General features: G+C 43.6%; 1 protein-coding gene across 4 annotated transcripts in view; it reads left to right on the top strand.

The window, feature by feature from the left end:
- Window positions 1-17,426, top strand: part of CENPP (centromere protein P) — a 383,707-nt gene that overhangs the window by 321,019 nt on the left and 45,262 nt on the right. The window lies entirely within an intron of this gene.

The following is a 17,426-nucleotide window of genomic DNA, read 5'->3' as shown; positions in this document are numbered from 1 at the left end:
GCAGCGGTGCCTGGTAGCCTATCATTAGTGACCGAACATGCGCAGTCTTCGCTTTGTAGAGCTTGTAATCACTGCTCTGAAGTTAGCCAAGTCACTGGAGCGCAATGTTAGCTTCTGATCCAGCCAGCTTTAATCCTGCTTTTCTCCTCTGATATGCTGAAGAGTCAGTACTGTTTTATATAGCAGCATCTGAGAGTGTACAGGTTGGGTGAGCAGCACGAACCAGGCCTCCGATCCAAACTGTCAATCAATCAGGAGCTTACAGCTCTCTGGCAGATTTGCTTTGTTAATTTGATGAAATATTATTTTTATAGTATCAATGAGAATGTTTGTACAATACTTAATGACTTCATGTATTCAAAATAACTAGTATCATTTATAGGATTTGAACATTAGACACCCCTACTGTCATGGGTGTGTCAGAGGCTGCAGACCATCGCGCTGCATGTGACTGCAGAAGGTCTCAGCAGTTTGCTTTTCAGACTTCTTCATGGGCTTTCTGACTTTAGGACCCAGTGGCAACCTCCCCGGGCTCAAGTTGACACACCTGGACCGGGGTGTATATAACTCCCAGCTTGCTGCTAGAAGGCACGGTTAATATTTCTATTTCCAGTACCCTGTTGCAGCTTGGAGCTATAGCAGTCGCTATCTTCCTTTCTGGAGTTTGGAGGACGTCCCCCCTTGTTTGTGTATCCCATCTGTCTTTACTGGTAGTGGGGATTGAATAGCACCCATCCTGTCCTTCCCGCTGCAGGGCTTATTGCCAGGGTCAGACAGGTATTAGGTATCCAGCTTGGCCATAGGTGCCGAACCTATAAAGGGATGATAGGGCAGACAGGGTGACGTTAGATCTGTCTAGGGGTCTCCACTCCCCCCTTCCCTAGTGTTTGGTTCCTTTTCCATTCATGTTGCACTTAATCGCCCTTCACTGTGCATGACACATACACTTGGAACATTGTACACTGTGTTCACCCAGACTGAATCTGATATTATGACATAACGATCGGTTTTCAATCATTTTATTCACGATTCTTATCCTGTGTAAGCACTTGTCTGACATAGTTTGCTAGTTGTGAGTTACGATCACATCGTTTAAACGATTATCTGCCCAGAGATGGTGCAACTATTTTAAGAATCTGGTGTATTCTTTTGATAAAAAAGCCAATTCTGCATTGCGAATACAATAGTAGGAATGAGCCCACCCTTGTTCCAAATGTGAATGGTTACCACCTAACTAGAGTTTTAAGTTTTAGTGCTCGCATAAAGTGAGCTGCTTCCATTTTAATATTTTTGCGAGTATACCCAGGGACTTGAACCCACAACCTCTATAATTGCAGACAACAGCTAAAGCCATGAGCCACAAGCTCCAGTATTCCAGCGATTAAAGCATTATTTTAGAAAAATCCAGCACACTCTCTCTTCCATTGAATAAAACCTCTTTATTGGATTTCAAGTATAAAAAAGTGATGATTCGCTCACATGTTTCGAGATGCAATGCTCTTAAAAGAAGTTATAAAAAAGGATTGAGAAAGTGTTGGATATGTTGAAATTCACATGACACTCTGATGGCTGTGGGTGGATTGCTGTAGAGCACACACTTTTGCTGGTAGATTTCTCTGGATCAGGACCTGTACTGACAGCGGATGTCTAGTACGTGATAATTGTGGTAAAGCACCAAAGCAGAGCTTACAATATCACACCTTTGTGGAAATGCTGATTGTGGCTTATTTAAGTTTTCCAAGATGAATAATTTTAAAAAACAATACCAGGTGTGACCTGCCTTTTTTTTTTTTAAATAAATTCACATAATGCAAAATCAAAGAAACTGAACTGGAGTATAAGTTGGTATACATGAAAACCTTACTGAGCGAGGGAGTCAACCTCTTGACGTCAGGCATGTGGATGCCGGTTATCACATTGAGACACCCCTTTGTGGTCAAAGTAATCATTCATCCATTTCTAATTATTTTTCTGCCACTTATTCTGTGATCAGTACCATTATTTCCGCAAGAACAGGCAACAGTCCGATTTCTGTAATGTATGTTTTTAAAATAGAGAGCAATTCATATGCCAAATATGAAAGGTTTTTGTGCTTCAGGGAACAATTTTTCCTACTATAGTTTCATGACTGAAATGTTCCAGGTAGCCATGATGTCTGGTGGAATTGCCACTGGTAAAACTTGTAAAATAATACATCCATATAATCATTTCTCCTGGTGTGGAGCACAGAAATTCCAGCATGTCCTGTACATATTTCAGTGACCACATGTTAAATAAAAACATACAACTGCTTTGGTAGCAGTTGTTACAGTAGACGGACAAAAAAGGGGTAATGAATTCAGCTTGACAAGGTCATTTTCTCTTTTAATTCTTGCCTTGTATAATTGTTTTCCAATGCTAATTTTTCCATTGGGTAAGCAAGTTTGTGAAGCTAAAACACAAAGAAAACACAGAATGACAAATGTGCAGAAATACCCTGCAGTAACACATATGACAGTAATAAGCAAGTGCTGGTAAAAAGATGGCAACAAATACAGGATATTTAGTCGATACGTTTTTTTGCAAAAAAATGTATACCAAGCTACTCCACCTCGTCAAGGTAACCCTTAATGGAGCAGTCCCTATCTAATGTATTTAAAACCTGAACATATGAACAGTGTCTAAATGAACAGGATTCAGACAGGCGCTTCCTAGTATGGGCACATGGTGTAAGACAGCTCTTTATGTGCATGTCACACAAGAGAGGGGAGGGGTCTCTCAAACCATGCATAAGCAAGGAAAAAAAGGGATTAAAAACACATGTGACATGCACAAATGTGAACAAGTAGGTCGGACAGTGTTCACACCACCCACTGACTGAAACACAAAAAGAAAACACAGAATGACAAATGTGCAGAAATACCCTGCAGTAACAAATATGACAGTAATCAGCAAGTGCTGGTAAAAAGATGGCAACAAATACAGGGTATTTAGTCGATACTTTTTTTTAAATGTATACCAAGCTACTGAAAACGTATCGACCAAACACCCTAACTTTTTTGTAAGAAATAATGATACATATGTACTGTTCGGGTCGGTTTGACCCGATAGTGTTTTAAACAGATCTCCTGCCATATTTTCATAGACATAAAGGATTTATAGTTTAATTGTGAATTATCTATTGCATCTACTATTGATCATCAAATTCTCCAGTTCCTGCCGGTCTGTGCGCTCAATACACCAATACATTTGCAAGTTACTGCAGATGGATGGGCTTTGAGTACAGGTTTGTGCAGGTCTGTTTTGCTGTAATGTATAAGCTCTTATTGATGCTACACTGGTAAGTGCTTGCTACAATTTTATTATTATTGTTGTTATTCATATAGTGCTGTTTTATTCCACAACGCTTATTTTACCCCTTGAAATTCATGAGTGTCCATTATTTAGAAACTTGGATAAAAATGTGATGAAGATATCCATTAAGTGAAGCTGAATTGGAAAAGCTTGCCAACGTGGGGGGCGTGTCCTAGCTGGCCATGTGAGAGGATGCTCAGGAGAGCGCTCCCGCCGCTATTACTTAGTCCTGTGCAGACACCACTGTCTGCTCTGAATTGTGCTGTACTTGCTGGCTGAAGGTTCCGGGAGCGGAGGGGTGCTGGTTGGGAGCCCGGTGGAAGGAGAGATGACCTGAAGGAGGCAGCGGGACGCCGGTGCAGGAGACGCAGGTGCCATCCAAGATGGTGCCTCGGCCAGGGAGGACACTGCTAAGGCCAACACCGCATGTCAGCAGTGTATGGAGGCTGCTGCAAAGCTGAAGCAGTTTGCCCGAGTGGAAGGTGTGGAGGAGGCAGAGACACAAGCCAGAGATGGATCTGATATGGAGGAGGAGGAGAAGGAAGCGGCATCTGAAGGGGGAAGAGGTGCAGGGTGGGCAACATGGCTATGGAAATAGGGGCCCAAGAAGACGTGGCAGCGGGAGGAGAACCGACCCTGAGGGACGTTTTTATACTGGTCTTTTCATGTAAGCAGACCCTAAATACCCTGACCCTGCAGGTGCAGGAGGTAAAAAGGGATATGACACATATAAATGCGGCCCTGCAGAAGGTGGATAAACATATGGGTGCAGTGGAGGAGAGGGTGAGCACTGCAGAAGATCATGTAGTAAAATTTCAAAAAGCGAAGAAAACGTTTGTTCAAGTATTGTCAGAGCTGGCTGCAAAAAATGAGGACCTGGAGAACAGATCCAGAAGAAATAATCTCCATATAGTGGGTCTGCCGGAAAAAGCGGAGGGGAGAAATCCTACTGAGTTTATTGAAAGCTGGCTGAGGGAGAAAATTGGGGCCGAGACACTGACAAAAGTTTTTGCTGTTGAGCGAGCTCACAGGGTCCCACCACAGCCCCCTGCCCCTGGAGCTAACCCCCCGTACTATGCTTGCCAAAATATTGAATTATAGAGACAGGGACATTGTTCTCACTCAGGAGGGCCAGAAAAATGGAGGATCTCACGGTTGACGGACAAAGGATTGCCATTTATCTGGATTATTCTGCTGCGGTTCAGAAACAGAGAATGAAGCTTACTGGTGTCAAGAGACGATTGAGGGAGCTGGGGGTGCAATACTCCATGCTGTTCCCTGCGAGGCTACGCGTGGTGGCTTTTGACAGAGTCACATTTTTCCTGACACCAGAGGACGCTACTCAGTGGATTGATATTAATGCTAAAATATTGCAAGCCAAAGGAGACTGAGAATCCGCGGTGACCCGGATACGTGATATTTTTCATGACTGGAATAGGAGAATTGTGTATACTATATACAGTACCTGTTCATTGTTTGTGCTGTTTTCAGATTTAGAAGTGCTAAGTTTTACTATTTTATATGTTCGGCCTGACGATGCTGCAGTAGATAATATGGAGGGAGGAGGAGGATTTAAAATGGAGTACTGCAGCGGTGCATTGTAATTTCTTTACTTTGTTGAATGTTCTGAACTGTTTCATGCCAGTGTAAAGAGTTGAAGTTTTAATGGTGGCGGGAGGGAAAGGTCAAATACGAGAGAGTGTTTGCAATGGGCAGAGGAGCCCCACTCTCGATGAGAGGAAGAAGCGTTAGTTCTGGGATGGAAAGGGGTGAGAATGGGGATTTTAAGGGGTGGTGGTGGGGGAGATTAGACAGCTGGTATTAGGAAGAGTGGACTCCCTGAAGAATGATGAGTGGTGTGATGGGGGACCGTATTAAAATATTGAGTTGGAATGTAAGAGGCCTAGCGGATAGGACAAGATGGATGGCTGTTCTGCAGTATGCTCGAGATCAGTGGGCCTCTATGATATGCCTGCTGGAGACACATTTAGTGCGTGAGGTTGACGTTTTACGTAGGAACTGGATACAAAAAGCATATCATTCTACCTTCTCTACGTACACGAGGGGAGTATCAGTACTGGTCTCTGCGAGGGCACGTTATGAGGAAGTGGGGGTGCATGTGGATGTGGATGGACAATATGTAGTGGAGAAATGTAAAATGTTCGGTATGCTGTTGAGTGTAGTGGCTATGTACATTCCACCTCCCTATTCCAGCAAGAAAATCAGGGAAGTGTTGCAGTTGGCCGGACTTGGGGGAGCGTTTACAGTTTTAATTATTGGGGACCGTAATAACATATGTGATGATTTCTGGGGCAAGAATAAAAGCACTCAGAATAGGTCCGAAGGTCATGTTACTGCGTTTGGTACATATGTTCAAGAAATTGGCATGATTGATTTATGGAGAGTGCGACATGTTGGGGAGAGGGGGTATTCTTGTTATTCACCAGCTCACGCTCACGATACCCTATCTAGAATATACATGGCTCTTGGTAATTGGTAATTTCCTGACTCTGGAAATTGATGTGACGTCATCAGCAGGCGGGACCCAGCCTCCACAGCCTGCTGTCACTCATCAAGAGTGACAGCAGTGTGTGGGCGGTGCTGCATCGCATGCAAAGTACTACATCTGGGCAATAAAAATGGAAAAAGCATATATAGAATGGGAGGAATAGGGCTAAGTGACAGCACATGTGAAAAAGACTTGGGTATACTAATAGATCACAGACTGAATATGAGTCAACAGTGTGATGCAGCAGCAAAAAAGGCAAATGCAATTCTAGGATGTATTAACAGAAGCATACAGTCTAGATCACGTGAAGTCATTATTTCCCTCTACTCCTCTTTGATCAACCTCATCTGGAATATTGTGTCCAGTTTTGGGCACCACATTTTAAAAAAGACATCAACAAACTGGAGCAAGTTCAGAAAAGAGCGACCAGAATGGTGACCGGTCTGCAAACCCTGTCTTATGAGGAAAGGTTGCAGGATTTGGGAATGTTTAGTTTGCAAAAGAGAAGACTGAGAGGAGACTTAATAGCTGTCTACAAATATCTAAAGGGCTGTCACATTGTAGAAGGATCAACTTTATTCTCATTTGCACAAGGAAAGACTAGAAGCAATGGGATGAAACTGAATGGGAGGAGACACAGATTAGATATTAGAAAAAACTTTTTGACAGTTAGAGTGATCAATGAGTGGAACAGGCTGCCACGAGAAGTGGTGAGTTCTCCTTCAATGGAAGTCTTCAAACAGAGGCTGGACAGACATCTGACTGGGATGATTTAGCGAATCCTGCTTTGAGCAGGGGGTTGGACCAGATGGCCCAGGAGGTCCCTTCCAACTCTACGATTCTATGATTCTATGATTCATAGCCCCGTTGCTTTGCAGCTTCTGTCTCTCCCATCCAGAGTGACGGGGCTGTGGGTGCGGTGGGGGGGCTATGTGCAGGCTGTGTGTATGGGCATTCAGGGGGCTGCGGCAATGTGCGGGGGGGCGGCAGCAATATGTGGGGCGCAGCAGCAATGTGTGGGCTGTGCGCTGGGGGGCGGCGGCAATGTGTGGGCAGTGTGCGGGGGCAGCAATGTGCGCGGGGACGGCAGCAATGTGCGGGCTGTGCGCAGGGGGTAGCAGCAATGTGAGGGCTGTGGGCGGGCCATGTGGGGGTCTGTATGCAGGCATCGTCAGATGGGATTACAAGTCCCATCGGGCTATGCCTGCTACACCGTCAGTGACTGACACATTAGCCAATGATGGGACAGTAGTAGTCCCGTCATCCGGCTAATGTGTTGAATGTAAAAAAAACACATACATAACATACAGAACATATAACATACAGGACATACATCTAATATTCAACACATAACATAGAGTACATACCGCACACACCTAATTCCCCGAAGCCATCGATCTCCTGTAATGAAGAAAAAATAATAAACCAACCTATACTTACCTTTCCGCCATAGTCCAATTAATAACGATTGTCCCAAAACAATCTCCCGTGGAGAGCTGCCACATCAGCTGATGCGACTGCTCGCCAGGGGCTCCAGCACTGACATGACAGGCAGAGGATCCCTCTGCCGCCGGAAAAGAAGTCCCGTAACCCCAACCCTAATTCTCAGGCAGCATTGCTGTAAAGTGAGACTTTGAACTCCGGTAACCTCAGTGATGCACTGCAGGAGTCATAGTCTCCTGTCACTTCATCACAGGGAGGCCCTATAGAGCTGTGACATCACCTGATTTCACTGTTCTATAGGGGAGATCGTCGTGGGACCCTCGTTATTAATTGGACTGCATCGGACAGGGAGTATACTGGTTTATTTTTTTTCTTTTTATTCTAGGAGACCGAGGGCGTCGCTTGGATCTAAGAGTACAATAAAAAGATGAAAACCGTGTTGTGTTTTATTTAATTAAAATACGTATGTGTATGTGTGTTTTTTAACCCTTTATTAATATAAGATTAATAATGGATAGGCGTCTTATTGACCGTCTTAATGTCACCTTCCAATAGCAAGGTGACATTAACCCCTTATTACCCCATATCCCACCGCTACTTGGGAGTGGGACGAGAGGGGCTAAGTGCCAGAATTGGTGCATCTTATAGATGTGCCATTTCTGGGGCGGATGCGGGCTGGTATTTGTAGCCGGGGGGGGGCAATATCCATGGCCCCTTCCTAGGCTATGAATATCAGGCCGCAGCTGTCTGAGTAGCCTTTCTGGCTATAAAATATAGGGGGACCCCACGTCATTTTTTGGGGGTCCCCCTATTTTAATAGCCAGTAAAGTGCACTTGCTATTACCTTCCCAGCCAATGGCTACCCTCACCATCAGAGGCTCTAATGAACAGTCCAGTGCTTGCTTAGTCACGCCCCTCCAGGCTCTCCGCGGTCCATGGCACAGTGGTTCCACAAACCACGTTCGTGACACAGAACCATATGAACCAGTACATAAATCCAGCTAAGAAAGGCGATGAGACCAAAACCAGAGGCTCTAAGCACCAGCTCCTAGTAGATAGAGCAGTCCCTCAAGATCCAGACAGACCAATCTCAGCACAGCCTGGATTGACTACAGGAAAGCCTATAACTCAGTGCCACACTTATGGATCTGTGAATGCTTGGCTCTCTACAATGTCAACAGGAAATTAAGAACCTTCCTCAGAAACTCAATGGGGCTATGGAAAACAACACTGGAAGTCAACTCCAGACAACTCAAGGTCCAGACAGATAAGCAGGTGTTGGCTAACCAACCAGACATTGTGATAGTAGACAAGGAGCAGAAGACAGCAATGATAATAGGTGTGGCAGTGCCAAGTGACAGCAACATCAGAAAGAAGGAAGATGAGAAGCTGGGGAAATACCAGTGCTTCAAAGGAGAACTGGAGAAGATGTGAAAGGTGAAGGCAACAGTGATTCCAGTGGTGATAGGACGCTTAGAGCAGTGACCCATAAGTTGGAAGAATGGCTGCAACAGATCCCAGGAGCAACATCTGAGCTCTCTGTCCAGAAAAGCGCAATGCTGGGAACAACTAAGATCCTGCGCAGAACCCTCAAACTCCCAGGACCCGAGAAAGAGAAAGGACAACAAAGACTACCCCCATTGTGGGGTGAGAAGTAAGATATATACATATATGTGCGAGTGTATATGTGTGTGTGTATATATGTATGTATGTATGTATGTGTGTGTGTATATATATATACACTCACTGGCCACTTTATTAGGTACACCATGCTAGTAAGGGGTTGGACCCCCTTTTGCCTTCAGAACTGCCTCAATTCTTCGTGGCAGAGATTCAACAAGGTGCTGGAAGCATTCCTCAGAGATTTTGGACCATATTGACATGATGGCATCACACAGTTGGCGCAGATTTGTCGGCTGCACATCCCTGATGCGAATCTCCCGTTCCACCACATCCCAAAGATGCTCTATTGGATTGAGATCTGGTGACTGAGGAGGCCATTTGAGTACAGTGAACTCATTGTCATGTTCAAGAAACCAATCTGAGATGATTCGAGCTTTATGACATGGCGCATTATCCTGCTGAAAGTAGCCATCAGATGTTGGGTACATTGTGGTCATAAAGGGATGGACATGGTCAGCAACAATACTCAGGTAGGCTGTGGCGTTGCAACGATGCTCAATTGGTACCAAGGGGCCCAAAGAGTGCCAAGAAAAAATTCCCCACACCATGACACCACCACCACCAGCCTGAACCGTTGATACAAGGCAGGATGGATCCATGCTTTCATGTTGTTTATGCCAAATTCTGACCCTACCATCCGAATGTCGCAGCAGAAATCAAGACTCATCAGACCAGGCAACGTTTTTCCAATCTTCTACTGTCCAATTTCGATGAGCTTGTGCAAATTGTAGCCTCAGTTTCCTGTTCTTAGCTGAGAGGAGTGGTACCCAGTGTGGTCTTCTGCTGCTGTAGCCCATCTGCCTCAAAGTTCGACGCACTGTGCGTTCAGAGATGCTCTTCTGCCTACCTTGGTTGTAACGGGTGGCAATTTGAGTCACTGTTGCCTTTCTATCAGCTCGAACCAGTCTGCCCATTCTCCTCTGACCTCTGGCATCAACAAGGCATTTCCGGCCACAGAACTGCCGCTCACTGGATTTTTTTTCTTTTTCGGACCATTCTCTGTAAACCCTAGAGATGGTTGTGCGTGAAAATCCCAGTAGATCAGCAGTTTCTGAAATACTCAGACCAGCCCTTCTGGCACCAACAATCATGCCACGTTCAAAGGCACTCAAATCACCTTTCTTCCCCATACTGATGCTCGATTTGAACTGCAGGAGATTGTCTTGACCATGTCTACATGCCTAAATGCACTGAGTTGCCGCCATGTGATTGGCTGATTAGAAATTAAGTCTTAACACACAGTTGGACAGGTGTACCTAATAAAGTGGCCAGTGAGTGTATATATATATATATATATACACTCACTGTCCACTTTATTAGGTACACCTGTCCAACTGTGTGTTAAGACTTAATTTCTAATCAGCCAATCACATGGCGGCAACTCAGTGCATTTAGGCATGTAGACATGGTCAAGACAATCTCCTGCAGTTCAAACCGAGCATCAGTATGGGGAAGAAAGGTGATTTGAGTGCCTTTGAACGTGGCAAGATTGTTGGTGCCAGAAGGGCTGGTCTGAGTATTTCAGAAACTGCTGATCTACTGGGATTTTCACGCACAACCATCTCTAGGGTTTACAGAGAATGGTCCGAAAAAGAAAAAAAATCCAGTGAGCGGCAGTTCTGTGGCCGGAAATGCCTTGTTGATGCCAGAGGTCAGAGGAGAATGGGCATACTGGTTCGAGCTGATAGAAAGGCAACAGTGACTCAAATTGCCACCCGTTACAACCAAGGTAGGCAGAAGAGCATCTCTGAACGCACAGTGCGTCGAACTTTGAGGCAGATGGGCTACAGCAGCAGAAGACCACACTGGGTACCACTCCTCTCAGCTAAGAACAGGCATCTGATGGCTACTTTCAGCAGGATAATGCGCCATGTCATAAAGCTCGAATCATCTCAGATTGGTTTCTTGAACATGACAATGAGTTCACTGTACTCAAATGGCCTCCTCAGTCACCAGATCTCAATCCAATAGAGCATCTTTGGGATGTGGTGGAACGGGAGATTCGCATCAGGGATGTGCAGCCGACAAATCTGCGCCAACTGTGTGATGCCATCATGTCAATATGGTCCAAAATCTCTGAGGAATGCTTCCAGCACCTTGTTGAATCTCTGCCACGAAGAATTGAGGCAGTTCTGAAGGCAAAAGGGGGTCCAACCCGTTACTAGCATGGTGTACCTAATAAAGTGGCCAGTGAGTGTATATATATATATATATAATGGGGGTGTGGCAGTCCAAATCTTTCTCCGGAGCGGAGTTCAATAGACGTTAATTACGCCATAGATGACAAGGTATTTATCATGTTTTTTTTAATCCTTAATCAAGATTACATGATTTTCCATAATACTGGGTTCAAAATCTATGAATGATAGAGCTTGAATTAAATAAATTACACAGCTAGAATATTTATAACCTACAAACATTGTGTTAACCTGGAGATATTCAGGATGTAAACTTGCCATCTTACAAAAACAAACAAATCTGCTGAACGATATAAATAATAATCATAGTCACTTAATGAAAGCAAGTTCTTAAACAAGAAAAAAAAATCCAGTCTAGACATTTTGTATTAAGTTTGTGGTCTTCTCAAGAGAATAAAATCTTTCCTAGACATGTTATGTTTTTACAATAAATAAAAAATCATCCAAACATTTTATCTGGAAGAGTAGTGCCAGGTTCACAGATATATGTATACAGCTGTATATCCCAGTGTGAACTTAAGAGGCTCTTTTTAATATCACGAGTCACGACTTGTGTTTTTGTTCCTTTTTGCCCTCTGAGTTGGTCCAGACTTGGCATTTTTGCCCTTACGGTTTCCATCTTCAGCACTCAGAAGCTGAATAATTTGATAGTGGGTTTCCATGCTGGAAGCCTCTTTATTATTCTCATGAAAGCCAACATTCAAAAATACTTTTCATTAACTTAAATTGGAATTCCAATAAGCCAGTCTCCCTTCATGCATACTACACCACAGGAAAATAAGCATAATATATTTTAGGGAGCTTTACAGAGCAATGTTTTCAGATGCTAGAACAGATTTTAACTTTCCTACAATGCTGTTTTTGTTGTGGAAACTGCCAAAGATTTGTCCAAATTAAGGAGGCTGATTCATAAGGCATTCTTATGTATGAGGATGAATGGAAACGATGAATGTTGATGAACATGCTGACACTTAGCAGATGTACTAACATTAATCATTTAATTATGTTGTTTGTCGTGTCCAGCTTGACTGCTATCACCTTATATTTCAGTTATTACACGTGACTAGTCATCTGTCCTTCAGCCACCGTCATTGTAATGCCAAAAAGTCTAAATTAAACAAGTTTTTTACTTTTAGAGGAAGCTATTTTACAAACATGTCTTATTACTCATGTTTCCAGATGTTTCAATGTGAAAGGATTTCTGGTGTAATATGTTCTGTGTCCCAACATCCTCACTTACTATTAAAGGGTTTATCCAGTCTTATAAAAATGGACAAGCCACAGCCAGTGTGATAAACTAACAAGACAAACTATACCCACCTATTCTTTCTTTCAGCATGGAAGACTCGGTGATGCTCTTATACCCTCCATACACATTAGACTAATGTCGGCCGCACTCGCCAATATCAACGGATTTTACACACACTCTAAGGTTTATGGGGGCAACGGCCAACCGGTTGTTGGGGGAGATGTCGATTGACCATGTCCAATTTCGGATTGCCAATTGCATTCTCCTGGAGATGAGCTACTGGCATAGATGTCCGTCGGCGACTTTCTCATTAAGAACACAAGAGCACTTGGCTCAACGAGTGCTTCTGTTTATGGGAGAGACAGGCTTAATGGCTGCGAGCAGAACAATCGGTTGAAGCAACATTCAGCCGACAGCCAACTAATGTGTATGGGGTTTTCATTTTGTTTATAAGGGGCCATCGCGTGAACACTGCAGTGGTCACATGCCTTATTATTGGCATTGTAACTCCCATAGCAGACCCCTGATGCCAATAATATGGCGCGTGACCGCTAAGAACAAAGTCTGGGAAACCAACGGTGTTTCTGCACTAGACCGCCTGATGAGAGTAGTGAATATAGCTAATTTTGTTATTTTACGACATCCGCTGTGTTTTGTTAACATTTTTCAGCTGTTATGATAACCTCTTTAAAAATAAATATGCTTAATGATTAAATTAATGAAGAATTACATGCAAAGAGAGAATCTGGGATGTTTGGTTTTTATAACCTTGCTGTCACGGTGTGACTGACCCTGTGTGACGACCCGCCGATCGGTCAGTCACAAGACCAACAAAGACAAACAAGGGGACACCGGGGATACAATTACAATGGTGGGTGTTATGAATGGGTCACCTAGGAGAAAAAAGCAAAACAAGCTAAGTCACAGAAAACCAGAGAGGTTGGTATCTATGCAGATTGCAGATCCCTGATCCTACCACACAACTAGCAGCAGCCGTGGAGCGTACCTACGATGATCCTAGACGCCTCGTCACGGCCGGAGGACTAAATAAGCCTAAAGCAAGAAAAGGGGAAAACTAACTGCCCCAGAGCAGACCCCAAAGGAAAGACAGCCCCCACACATGTATTGACCGTGAAACAAGATGAAAGCACAAACACAGGCAGGAAAATAGGCTGAGCAAACGATGGGGCCCAAACTAACTAGAAAGGAAAGGGAAAGACACTGTCTGCAACCTGCAAAAAACCCTACAAAAATAATATCCAACACTTCTGATAGCAAAATTAACCCTGAAGTCACTAGACTTCTCCCACTATATCAGCACTCTGAAATATTCTGAGACAGAGCAAAAAGAGGCCAAACTAGTAAGGGACAAAAAGCAGATTGGCAGATAGAGATAAATAAGAGTGGAAATTCAGCACAGCCCCCAGCCGGGGCTGGCTGACCACACAAAAAACTGAATAGACCAACAAAATCAAGTATGAACATTAGCAGAAAAACTTAGCTTTAGATGACTGGAACAGAGCTGAAAACCAAGAGCTGACAAGCCAGAAGAAATCACCAGCAACTGAATAGGGCGTCGGCTGTCTTAAATCCAATCTGAGATTCCTGAGGGCCAATCGTCATCCTCATTCTCAGGTGGCAGATCTCCACCGATCAAATCAGCCTCACTACCTCCTGTTACCACCAGAGTGAGTCTGGAAGGAGAACTCACAACTGGTGAACCAGATAATGAACTCACAACAGATGGGCCCTATGATAGGAAATGGGGAAGTGGACACCTCCTGCACTCTCCTAAGGAAGAGCCCTGAATTCTCCTCACGTTCCCTATACAGGTTCTTTCAACCTGTCGCCGACCAGGATACCTCAGTCCCTCACTTGCCCTGCTCCTATCCCTTACTAGGGAACTGGCAAGTGCGGACACTGGTCCTCACCGCTGTACTAATAAGACACCAGGGAAAATAACAGACAGGGAAAAATCAACAAACTTAGCTTGCTTTGCAGTCATGCACCGGACCGCAGATAAAAGCACCCGAAGACAGCTTTCGGCAGGAAAACCACTTTTCCAGATAAGCTGAAAACACCACTGCTCAAGGTAGCTTCTCTCCTCAGAACGGTTGGTTTCCAAATGAACAATATTACCATGAAGGAGCTAAGCACCTGACCTCCTTTTATAGGAAGGAGGGGGTTGGTCACCACCTGCTGGCTAATTAAACATGTAGTAACACCAGCGGCCACTGGGGGGGGAAACCAGTGCCAAAGCAACTACAGTTGTAGTAACACCACGGCCACTGGGGGGAAAATCAGCAGCAAAGCAACTACAGTTGTAGCAACACCAGCGGCCAGCGGGAGCAAAAGGAAAAAGGTTTCTATAAGAATCCAGACTCTGCCACGGATCCAAAAATAGATTGTGACACTTGCTTCTTGAGGCTAACAGTATATTGTAAAACAAAATAAACTATAGTCTTAAAAGACTTAAAAAGGGGCAACAAAAATGAAAAAAAAAATTACAGGCAACATATTGTGATTTTTCATGGCAAATGAAAGAGGGATTCTGGTAGACACTTTTTATTTTCTCTACTTTGATTAAAATCCTTTCAGGGTGTTTGTGGGATCTTTAGTTATGCTCAAAATGCCAATTTAGGCGCTAAATATCTTTTTTTAACTTATTTTTCTACAGCTGTACTGCAATTAGAATTTCATATGTTAAATGTTTACATATTATAGCGTTTCAAGTGCAGCTTTATTTTGTTAGTTACATGTAGCGTGGCTCTCTTAGCTTGCACCTGTTCACATTTGTCTGTCTTTTAGGAAGTCACAGTCTGTCTTTTGAGATATGTGTTTTTATGTGTCATATTTTTCAATCAGTTGTTTGCTGTTTTTATAATTATTAGATTATTTTTCCAAATAGTGGACAATGACCTGAATTGTTTTGAGGCCACACAAGCTGTGATATTTGTAACAGTTTCCAACCCTTTCCATTGTGTTAATACGAGAGTGGCCGTCAAATTTCTTTCTTAATACCTAATTTGTCATTCATTCTTTTTCATCAAATCTCGGTTTTACGTTGTGAAATGTTTATGGCTGAAGTTAATACGGAAAAATGTACAATATAAGTATAGGATTAAAAGGGTTGTCTCTGGTTCATTAATGGTTAGGATTGCAACTTTGCAGTTTACTTCTTATCAAAAATCTCTCCGTTCTCAAGTCGGGAAGGATTTTTAATTCTGTATTGTACTGTTCTTTGCCTAAATTACCGGCCACCTCAGATTGGACGGTTTCATTGGCAAGGAGCAAAGACTTGCAAACTGTTTCCTATATAGCTTACAGGCGCCGCTCTCAAGCTGGCTTCGTCACTAAATATGGTCAACGTCAGTGCCCCTGTGCGTCACCGATACTGTATAGACAAAGCCGCTTCTGCTAGCAGCATGGGAGAGCGCACAGTTCCGAACAGCAGCACGACCATGCCTCTGATCTGAATTGTGAATCTTAAATAGCCCATTATCCCAGAAAGGCAGAGATACTGGGGCACACCTGAAGACAGAAGATGAGCACACAACTTTAAATGATTCTTTTTTTTAATGGTGAATCACAATTAAAATGTGACTAAGCTCCTCTTCCCAACTGATAGACCTTCTGTCACGACTTTGTTGTCAGATGTCCCAAAACCAGGGGCTCCTTCACTGTTTCTAATGCTAGAGGTGCGCTAGCTCACCCAGTTCCCCGGATTACTTCTGATGGTAAATACGCTGGGGCCACGTACCTTGCCTTAGCTTCTGAATCCGCCCTCATTCTGTACCCTTCCCCCACCCAGAGAAGAGGGGAGTAGTAGTATACCATAATGCACCAACCAGACTGACTAGGTAATATGAACAGGGATAGCGGAAAATACCAATCATGCAAATATACTCACACAGACAACAGAGGTAAACACCGGGGAGTGGAGGATGAGGTAAAACCAAAGTAGCAGAAGAAAGGGAATTATCACACACTCAAAACCCGGCAACAGTCACAGATGAATCTACCAAACACCTTTCTCCATCAACAACACCCACCAGCCATGCAGCAAAAGCTAAATCTGACAAAGAGTTCTAGCCATGGCCCACATTATATAGGAGATGGGAGTGGCTATGCTCCAGGTGCTCTCAATTGAGCAGATTAACCCCTGCTCTGCTAAAAGAAATTTACACTGTTTAATATGAAGGTGAAGTGCTTCTATTCCATGCAGCAGTAGAAGAAATCAGACACCGCAGTCTTTTGGCTCCTCTCTGTCGTGTTAAACCCATGACAACTCCACTGCTTTTTTTCTTGAAGTCTTCACAGTGCAGATATTCCCATTACCTCTAATGGCTTCTAGAAATAAACAAGCTTTTTCCTAATTAAGAATTGTAAGATCAAACCAGTGATTTCAGAACTTTCCAAATACATCAAAACACAAGGAAATAAGTGTCCTGATTACTCGTCAGAGTGCACACTGTGAGTGGAACGGGTCAGTATTTTTCCATTTCAGAATTGTTTTGTCGGTTATTTCTGCATTCCCAGGAAACTATTCTTAACTTGTCGAAAAAAAAAAACAGTAGCTGTGTTCCAGAGTAGCGACCCTGCGGTCAGTGGTTGACGTCCAACATGGACACTTACAGATATATGACCTCATGCACAATGCTGTGGGAGAAATCTGTAGTATTCCTGCCAGAGTGAGGTATATCCATTAATGATCACACCGGACTCAGAAATAAGATGGATTGTTCTATGTCTGGTTAGTATAAGAAACACATTAATTTCTTTCTCCAGTAGCCAGTAGACATAAAAATGTCAAGTTTCTTTTGAAAGAAGCATTATGGCTACATTTTAGCACATGCATCACTACAAGCACCTGTGTTGTGTTAAAAATGTATTTTGTGCTCAACGCAAAGCCGGTAAGGGGTGCCATAGCTGCTTTTCACAGCATTCTCTTAACAGCAGCCTGTAGTCTGTGGATGTCCATTGACTTTTACAGGACAGTATGGTGGTCGCA

Source organism: Dendrobates tinctorius, unplaced genomic scaffold (genome assembly GCF_039654945.1).
Source record: "Dendrobates tinctorius isolate UK_male_01 unplaced genomic scaffold, ASM3965494v1 ptg000159l, whole genome shotgun sequence".
In the NCBI taxonomy this organism is placed as follows: Eukaryota; Metazoa; Chordata; class Amphibia; order Anura; family Dendrobatidae; genus Dendrobates; species Dendrobates tinctorius.
The sequence above is the reverse complement of the archived record's forward strand: the minus strand, read 5'-3'. Positions and strand labels throughout refer to the sequence as shown.